Below are 10,651 nucleotides of genomic sequence, written 5' to 3' on the forward strand. Positions count from 1 at the left end.
TCGGCGGCCCCCAATCCCCTGCCTCCCCTGATTTAGAACCCTACTTACGGCCCTGAAATTGTAAATTTCATGACAGGGGTTCCTGTGTTAGGGCGTGGTCATATTAGTCATATAGTGACAATTCCTTCAAAAATCTTCTCTACTACGAGGCAAATAATAGACAAACTGAGCATATAGTAATGATAGGCAAGGAAACCTCTAAAAAAAATGTAAATTTCATGATCTAACAAAATTGTTTATTTTGTAAACTAGGTTGCAGGGTTTCAGGATGGGGGAGGGGTAAAATGGTCAAAGAGAGTTAATGTTTATAATGCTTAAAACCTTATGTCTAGTTCTTTTGATTCTATATGAGAACTAGATAAATAAAAAGATGAAAGATGAGGTGATCAAGATGCTGCCTACCCCAGTAATACTTTTGGGGAAAGACTTTGCTGGAAGGGTGGTGGTATCTGAAATTCCGTCAATTAATATGTCAAACACTGAATGCCTTTGCAAAGAGGTTACATAATGCAGTCTACCAAATATTTCAATTGTAAAGGCTTTGGGGGATTTTGTATATAAGAGCCTTTCAGACAGGTCCATGCATGGGCTCAGGTGACCGTCAAGGCCGCTTCTTGTTAATTCAAGATATCGATACAATTAAGACTGCAGAACATCATTGAACATAAAGATTTATTCCGATACATTGTAAGTGGGCTTACTCTTTGTTTTCCACAAAATGCTTTTTATGAATTTATATATATTTTCGCATGTTTTATACTTTCTCAGTAATACCGTAAACTATATCTCTAAAACGTATATCTATGAAAATACATGTATCTACATTCAAACTATCGGCAACATACACTCTTCGATACTCAGATCTATGCAATATCAATATTTGTTGTACAAAGCCTGATTTACTTTCCATAATCTGTTTTCTAAAATAAGAAAAATAACGTGAGGGGGAAACCCTGCTATGGGGGAAGATCTACTATATAGTAGACTTTCCCCCTATATAGCCATTTTTCCGGGGGGGGGGGGGGTGTAAAGCTACTATGGGGAAAGGCTGTTATACAACACCGGTAAGTGAGGAAGTTTCCAAGTTTACTTTCGGAATGTCGGTAGTCTCTTTCCAGGTACATTGTATTTGGGTTCTCCACCAATACAAACTGGGCGCCACCAGATAACTGAAAATTGTTGAGTGTGGCGGAAAACAGCAAATCAATCAATCAATCAAACCCCATAATTGTGCATTAATCTTCCATTTTTACTTGCAAATTATGTTTATGTTTCCAAACTAATTTGATATTCGAGAGTATGTTCTGTGGGTGATAAATTATTAAATGTTAAAGGTTATTGACAAATATTACAGGAGTTTTAGCAATTTTGTTTAAAGTCATACTTTGCAAGTTCTATGGTATTTAAAACCATCTGATTTGTAAAAACAAGGTACCAATCGGTCGAATGCATGCTGCCCGACCCTCAATTTTACCTTCATTAGTGCAAGCAACTAATGATTAATGATCTTATAAATGCATACAAGATAACTAAACATATAGATGCATTTCCTAACTAAATGACAATCGAAAGTTTACAGCTTGACAGGCACAATGATGACATCCATAACGACTTGGTTGTTCTAAAGCTTATTAATTCACTGTCAACAGATACATTGTCTCTCATTTAATTATTACCATTAATCATACAAATGCACGTCCGTGGACTATAAGTGAATTTATTGTCCCTTTTCATCCACTTGCAACAAAAATTAGAATAAAATAATAATTAACAGATACTTAGTCCCATGTGTTTGCTTTCAGACATTTCAAATTAATCTGCATTGTGTCTGCACTATTTTAATGAGTCGACCTTTGTAATCCAATTTCGTAGAAACATACTATCGATATCACTTGTTTGTCTGTTTGTCTGTCTGGTTGTCTGTCGGTTTTCCACACACATGACGCTGCAACTGTGATGACATGCACAATTACAGGCGCTGATCCAACACAATTTTTCAAGGGACTGGGTTCCGCTCATACAATTCTTTTGATAAAAAATTTAAGCACTTCTCTTGCTTGTAAAGAACCTGTATAAGGAACTTTTCGTTTCGGTTGATCGGTTTTTCTTATGATAAATTCCAGCAGTTATTTGTTTTACGTCCTGTCAATTCTTTTACTCATGTCAAGACGTCACCAGTTATTCGTGAATTATCACAAATTTAGACCTATGCTTAGAACTTACGGCCGTAGTGGTAAGGGTTCGTTAACGTTCCAACGCCCGCCGCGACACGGGACTTCCGTTTTTAGCCGAACGTTTGGCGAAAGAGCAATCGCTACCTATGTTTACGTCTTAGATTTGACACGGCCATTGCACGAGCTGGGCTCAAACTCGTGACATCCCAGTTACGAAGCGAAAGCTCTACCACTGAGCTTCCGCTACCTATAAAAATAGTAAATCAAACATTTAATCCATTTTGACTTCATATCCAATATTAATAAAAACAAAAACATTTAAGAAAAAACTGCACCGGAAATGAAGTGGGACTGTCACTCGATGTCATCCTTTGAAATGAAAACAGGCCATTTCAAGATACGACCCCTAATCAACACACCGTACTGGATGATGATCGGTTCCGAGTTTCTTGACTTTGGATGAACTTCCTACATTTCCTATGTTGATATGCAGCTGATCCATTCTGTCTTAACGAGTCTATTTGTATGTATACCGGTGTGAGACCAAGCAAATCGTTTCGCTGCAGGCTTGATATTAAAAACGGAATGTTTATCAAGGCCAGCCCGAAAAATTATCAATATGATGATTTCTCCCTAGTTCTAGTGCAAGGGGGGTAGGGGGTGGGGGGTGGTGGTTTATGGTGATCTGTTTGAAAGTGTAAAAGTATATATTTCCTACAAATAATCAGTAATCTATGTGTACAAATGCTGTAAAGGCAATAACTCCTGTGATGGTTTTTTCTATCGCTTACATATGTATGTATATTATACAATGATTAAATGTGATCAGTATCTTGCAGAATTGTTCAACAAAGAAAAAACTGAGCCATGAGGTTTTTTTTTCGAGAGATAGGGCTAACGGCGAGTGTGATCGGTCTACAGGGGTTGCTTACTCCTCCTAGACATCTGATCCCACCTGTATTATGTCCAGGGGTTCGAAGTTGCCCTCATGATTTTAATTGTTGACCTGTTTGTTTAGAGGGTAGTATTTTTTTTTAAATCTATGTTTCGGTGATTGAATTTGCCACCGATTCTTCATTTTCGCACCATTTCTTGGTTTGCGATACAATGATAGTTTAATGATGTAGGTATGATGTAACACATTATCTGTGTTATTTTAGTCATGTTTGCAATGTTTATGCATTATCAAAGATATCAACAATCATGATTTCTGATACACATGATGAAACACTATGTACTTTGTGAGTATTAGCTTGATTGTCATAGCCACTGAATTAAACCATTAAACATTATGTATTATTTTGTAAGGAAATGTGTATTGATAAGCATACCTGTAATTGAAATATTAGAGGACACGGGTCAGAATGGGTCCTCAGTGCCTCTTGCTTGTCGTAAGAGGTGATTAAATAGGACGGTCCTTTGGATGTAAAACTTATACGGTACCAATTTTGATGCACCAGATGCGCATTTCGACAAATAAAGTCTCTTCAGTGATGCTCAACCGAAATGTTTGAAATCCGAAATAACTATGAAGTTTTAGAGCTAAATATAGCCAAAAACAGCATGCCAAAAAAGTGGAGCCAAATTTGTCCAAGGATAAGAGCTATGCATGAGGGAGATAATCCTTAATTTTGAAATGAATTTCTAAATTTTATAACAGCAATTAAATATACATCTGTATTTTCAAGCTAGTAACGAAGTACTTAGCTACTGGGCTGTAGAGACCCTCGGGGACTAACAGTCCAACAGCAGAGGCCTCGACCCAGGGGTCATAATTTAAAACTTATACGGCACCAATTTTGATGCACCAGATGGATGAGACCTAAAAAAACCGAGGCTCTGTGTCACAGCAGGTGTGGCACGATAAAGATCCCTCCCTGTTCAAAGGCCATAAGCATGTGCCGAGCAATTTTGCAGCCCTTCACCGGCAATGGTGACGTCTCCATATGAGTGAAAGATTAAACAATATACAACCAACCAACTTATTAGTTAGTTCATCATTATCTTCATTAGCAATTCATGAATTACAGTGTTACTGTAAATTCAGAGCTTCGGATGACGCGGGATTGTCAGAGTCGTCGTTCTTTGCATAGTAAACTACAGTATATGGTTGATGAGTCATTTGATTATGTGATGAGAGTGTGTATTGAACTATCGGTATTAATGGATTTGAAGTATAAATTATTGTTATTAACTCAATAATTTTGGATTAGTTATGATTTTAAAGAATTATATTCTAGACAACGAGATAGTAAATGAAGGAATTTACAGGGATTATACATACATGCTATCAAATTATATTTCCATTGCCAGTTTGTCTGTGTGTGTGTGTGTGTGTGGTAGAATGTCCGGATGTGTTGGTATAGTAGATATCCTGTAACACATCTCCTGTTATATTTATAAACCATCCAGCCATGTTATCTATTCTAGTCATTACTACAAGTTGAGTAATGGACTTTTGCGAGATGGGCTGACTTTTACAATCAACGGCTGACTTTGACAAGAGCATACTATACGGAAACCTTTTTCGTGACATATCTGTATACATGAATAAGTAATGTACAGAAATGGTCAAGTTGTCCAAACATTATAGAGTTGTTCCGGTTCATTTCCATACTCGTACTGTTTCTAAAACAGTAAAGACTATGTGACCTAATATCCCCATAAATATTTTTGGTCACCTGATCTAATGCAATTGGTCAGCATCCGTCGCCGTGCGTGAACACTTGATCATTCTTAACGTCTTCCTGATACTGTAACTGCCATTCAATTTTTTTCAAATCTGGTATGAAGCATCTTTGGGACAAAGGGGGGGGGGGGGGTAAAGTATAAACTTGAGGACATCTGCAAGGATGGAACAAAAATTGAATAATGTTAAAAATCTTCCTTACATTTGTAAGAAAATCTGATCATGTAGCGCTGGAAGGCGTCTACCGAAATTGTAAATTTCATGATATCCGTGGTAGACGTTCTGACTGCAGGACGGGACCAAACTAGGTACTAGTATTTAGTGTTTATGTGTAAACCATTTAAAAATAGCATAGATCTTCTTCAATGCTATGCCGTGGGCCTCTTGTTAGTAAATATTTTACATGTAGATGAAACAATTCCAGTTCCATCCCCGCCAAGTTCTGTTTTATACGTCAGTATTGAAAAGATTAATTGGAGAAAGGGGACCAGATTTATGGTTTTCATAACGTACTAGGATTACTTTTCAATATTTACGTACTTCATATTGGATAGAATGAATACATATAAAAATCAACGGGGTTCGAATTGACTGCTACCTAACATGGCTACCTCTACAAACAGAATCAATTGAAGATATGCTTTTTGGGTTCACATGCGGCTTTAATAAATGTTTGGACAAAAATACGGTATACTGGGAAAATATATTAGGATTTTTTATATTATGATGCAAGAATACAGCGACCTACGCCGTAAATCGGAGGTTTTTATAATGGGTGGATTTGTAGCTCTCTGGTATGTCCAAATATTTCCCCAGAGAGCTACATATCTGAATTAGTGCAGATGCACATGTAATCCCGAAGTAGGGAGAGGATTGAAATAGGCTATGCCTACTGCTGAATCCCACTTACTTATCAGTGAATAGAATATTGTTTAAATAAAAATTCCGAAATGTAGGTACGTTTATCATGTTCTGTGTTGTATCTGTTTGTGTGTTTAATTGAATAAAGTTGTGTAACACCGTTATATATTTTCATGATAAAGTAAAATGCAAAACTCTTGCATGATAAACTTACATTTGATTTATCATGATGCAAAATTGAATGACTTTTTGTAATGTTTTAACAAGGTACCTGCGCGAGTTAAAAATCCAGGTATGCATGCAAACAATGAAATGAATCAATAGCCATGTGTGAAATATGTTTCGATAATTGTCAGATAAATGAAAGAAGTTCAAGTGGTTTGAAACGTAACAGGCCTACCGTAATAATATTGTAACATGCAGCGATCTGAACACGCTCGCCGTTGCTTAGAGAGAGGCTCTACCATATCACTAGAAAAAAATCCCTACCTACTGTCTGCTACACTTCCCCTGCTCAGGGAGGCTTCGTCCTGAAGCTTAGCATTGAGTCTTCTATGATTTTGACACCTCTTTAGCAAAAGCATCTGTCGTTCAGGACAACAACCACCGTCGCCCCAGGACGAAACCACGTGCGTATAAGGACACACAGTCCCAGAGCTCCAAACATACTCTACCTGAAGCAAGCCACTGGACAGCCAAACACCCGAGTCACTACACTGTCACCATTTTGCAACGTGCAGCGGTTTGAACAAGCTCGTCTTTACTTAATTTGCGTGATCAAGAGAAATCACTATAAAGTTAGCTCAAGAGCGAGGCAGAAGTTACCTATATTCTGTTCAACAAATCGACATTGCATATATTTAACGATTCCGTGCTTCCGTACAATACTCAGGTTTAAATGTCCAAGTCAGCCGTTGACCGTGAAAGTCAGTCGTTTTCGCAAAAGTCCAGTAGTAATATCACAACAATTCACAGAAGTGCAAATCTGATCTGGGAAAGAGACTTTGTTCCATCAATATATAGATATGGAATTCAATGTGTGATAGAAATACAGAATACATCAAACACGCATAACTTATGATTTCAATTTAGACATTCTTTTAGAAGTTGATAGAACAATATCACCCTGTGAAATTTTCCACACTTCTTATCTCATCCACGTCACATGCAAACAAAGATACATTGCTGGATCCAGTAAGTGCTCTACCAAGCCCATATCTTTGCTTCTCACTTCAAACTTACTGTGCAACTACATATACCAGAAGTGGTGTAAATCAAATGTGGATTCTAAAAAATGCTAAAGAACTTATAGTAAACTTGAAATAGCAGAATTTTCCCCAAATCAATAGCATTAAAACCTATGACTTTTCAACACTATACACGACCATTCCTCACGATAAATTAAAGACTAGACTTTTTGACATCATAGACAGTTGCTTCTTCAACAAAAACGTAAAACGGAAATACTCATATCTAGTGATCAGTCATTCAAAAACTTACTTTGTTAAACACCACTCTGATTCCATGCACAAGTACTCTGAAGTTGAAATAAAAAATATGCTAGAGTTCCTCATTGACAATATCTTCGTGGTCTTTGGTGAGCAGGTCTTCCAACAGTCTGTTGGAATTCCCATGGGCACGAATTGTGCTCCTTTGTTAGCTGACCTGTTTTTATATTCATATGAAGCAGAATTTATTCAAAAACTTCTACGTGAGAAGAAAAAATCTCTCGCTGTGACCTTCAATTCGACTTTTAGATATATCGATAACGTTTTGTCTATTACCAATAATGACTTTCATTCATATGTCGATTTGATATATCCCTGTGAGCTCGAAATAAAGGACACCACAGAGTTGTCCACTTCTGCTTCATACTTAGATATTTTATTGAAAGTAGACAACTCAACTGTATGACAAACGGGATGATTTCAGCTTCTCCATCGTCAACTTCCCACATTTATGTAGCAATATTCCATTATCACCTGCATATGGTGTTTATATATCTCAACTAATTCGATATGCAAGAGCTTGTTCTGGGTATAGTCGGTTTTTAAATCGAGGTAAGCTACTGACAAACAAGTTGATGGTACAGGGATTTCAACAGTCTCGATTGAAGTCAGCATTTCGCAAATTCTATGGTCGTTATAACGATCTAGTTCGTCAATACGACCTCGCAACTATTTATGGTAGGGTTTTCATATTTTGCATATATACCTTGTTATACTTCGCGGTTTGACCTAATGACCTTGAACAACGGCAGGGGTAAGATGGCTCAGCTACTCGATGTGGCCCATTGGCCACGTGTTTGACAGCGTACATTTCCCGTTAATTTCTACATTCAAAAACTATCTTTACAATTCAAAGTAAAATATATTGGGTTACCTTTTCAAAGTTTTATCGAGTGTTAAGGATGTAAGCTTGAACAAATGAAGGTAGCGAGCGTTGACAGTCGTACCCCGCGGTAAGCCCATATCTTGATCAGGCAATCGGAGTAATCCCTAGTCAAAAGTAGTATAGAAAGAACGTCCTCACAGTATGGCATGCACTGTAATTCGTCAGACAACATTTGACGCTATGAATTGAACCCGTGTAGAAGAGGAGGAAAACTTGCCAACTCCCCCCCTCCCCTTTACGATTTAAGATTATGAAGTTTGAGTTCTGAGTAAAAACCGTCGTTTAATGTGTTTATTTAGATTTTAAATTTTTATGGATTTTTATTTATTCATATATTTTTGCTTGTAAAGAATTATAGACAACTGTGAAGTCAACTTCTCATAGCACTGTCCTCTCCCTTGCTTTGAAAAACAGGGCTATGAGCCTGTACATAATGCCTATCCACCAATAAGTTAAAATGTAAATACGGGCTGACCAAGCTAAAAGCAGCTTGGATTTATTCCTGTTGTTAAATATCACGAAAAAATATTCAAATATTACCGGTAAGATATATAAACTTACAAACATCTGCAAATTGATATTTTGATCATTTATTTTATAAGATATGCATTTTTACAAACACTTACGAAGTTGACATGTGTTTTTTTTTTATCTTGGAAATTTCTAGATTAAGAAACATTTTGTTTATCTGTTAAGTATCATTGCTACTTGCTTGTTTTCAAATTAATATTAGATTTCGGGAATAAGAGAAGGTCTTACAACGTTTCCGTAATATATCATTTTAACGATTTAGCTATCTTGTTATAACGAGATAGCTAATTCGTTATGACGAGATAATTAATGCATTATAACGAGTTAATTGTCTCGTTATAACGAGATGATTAACTCGTAATGAGATACTAACTCGTTATAACTAGTTAATTAATTCGTTATAACGAGTTAATTATCTCGTTATAACGAGATGATTAACTCATTATAACGAGATAACCAACTCGTTATAACGAGATAATTAAGTCGTTCTAAAGAGATAACTAACTCGTTATAACGAAATACTTTATAACGAGTTTTTTTTTTTTCACTTTTAAAAACTGAGCCCATCCGGCTTTCGTACATATTACTTGTAGACATCAAGAGTAAATAATGAATAACCACACACGGACAGACAAACTGTAGTGTTCATGTCACCACAACACTAGGCAATCATATCAACTTGATTTCAAAAACTAATCAATCAGTGTTCATCGCTGATATAATTGCAACATCATCCCATATATTTGTCATTAGGAGCAAAACGAATAAAACTTTACCTGCATTTCCGCTGTAGCCACTGATGGAGAGTCTATATTTAGAAGATTCACTCCCAACAGAGAAATGTGAGTACCGAGCATACACCATGGATCCAGAGAATCTTTCCATATCAATGCGCAGTTCCTGGTTTCTTCCGCTGGTCAAGCTATGGATGTTGTCATTTCCTTCAGAAATATGATCGATTGGTATTAGAATTTTCTTCAAATTTTGGTATGTGTGTTTGTGTACAATGTGCTAATGACCAACGACTCGAAGAATTAAAATGGTCAAATTTTCTGAACAACCCATGAATTTGTCAGGACAAAGGAACAGCAAATGAAATTACATGCAGTGTCATGCACTATTTATAAGAAAGCACTACAATCTACCGACACTATTCCCGTGGTAACGGGTTAAAAGCACTAGGATGAGCACCGAACAATGATACACACCCCTGTAAATAATAAGTAGTCTCAAGACTACATATTCTTCGATGGGCAATATAAGGAATTTATTCGTTTGTTCCATTTATCAAATAGACAGGGGGCCTCTCTCTAACCCCCTCCCTCTCTAACCCCTCCCTCTCTAACCCCCTCCCTCTCTAACCCCCTCCCTCTCTAACCCCGTCCCTCTCCCCTATATGCATCTTCCTTCTCTTTCCCTCACCTATACATTCATCTCTCCAACTCTGTTCACCTACCATGGCCACGTCAACAATCGATATCATTTTAAGCTGTGAGTTTTGGGGTCGCATCTTTGGACACATTTATAGTGGGAAAATATGTCAAGAATATTTCATGCCAATGTTTTAAGATGGCTATGCAAGAATTCAGCGATATAATGACTCAACTATTCGCAATTGTTTTACAAGAGGTGGCTCGATGAATAGTTCTCTGTTCTATCTCAGTATTTTACCAGAGCCCTACAGATCTGTAGGTACAGAATACACACTTACCTAACCAGTATTCCTTGTTTGCATCACCGAATCCTCTCTTGTAATCATTCCAGTTCAAGCGAAAATTCGTCTTACCATCAAATCTCCTCTATATCACCTAAAATGTTTGAAATAAAAGATATTCAAAATATGTTCTATTATTGTGGGTGTCTCGAACATCATCCTTGATAACATAAGATTCTATGAAATTTCACTTAATTGCTTCTCAAATCATTAGCCCCACCTGCAACATATCCAATGTTGCTAATAGTGATCACTGATAAAACATGAACTTAATGTAACTAATCATAT

Source organism: Ostrea edulis, chromosome 5 (assembly GCF_947568905.1).
Source record: "Ostrea edulis chromosome 5, xbOstEdul1.1, whole genome shotgun sequence".
NCBI classification, from domain to species: Eukaryota; Metazoa; Mollusca; class Bivalvia; order Ostreida; family Ostreidae; genus Ostrea; species Ostrea edulis.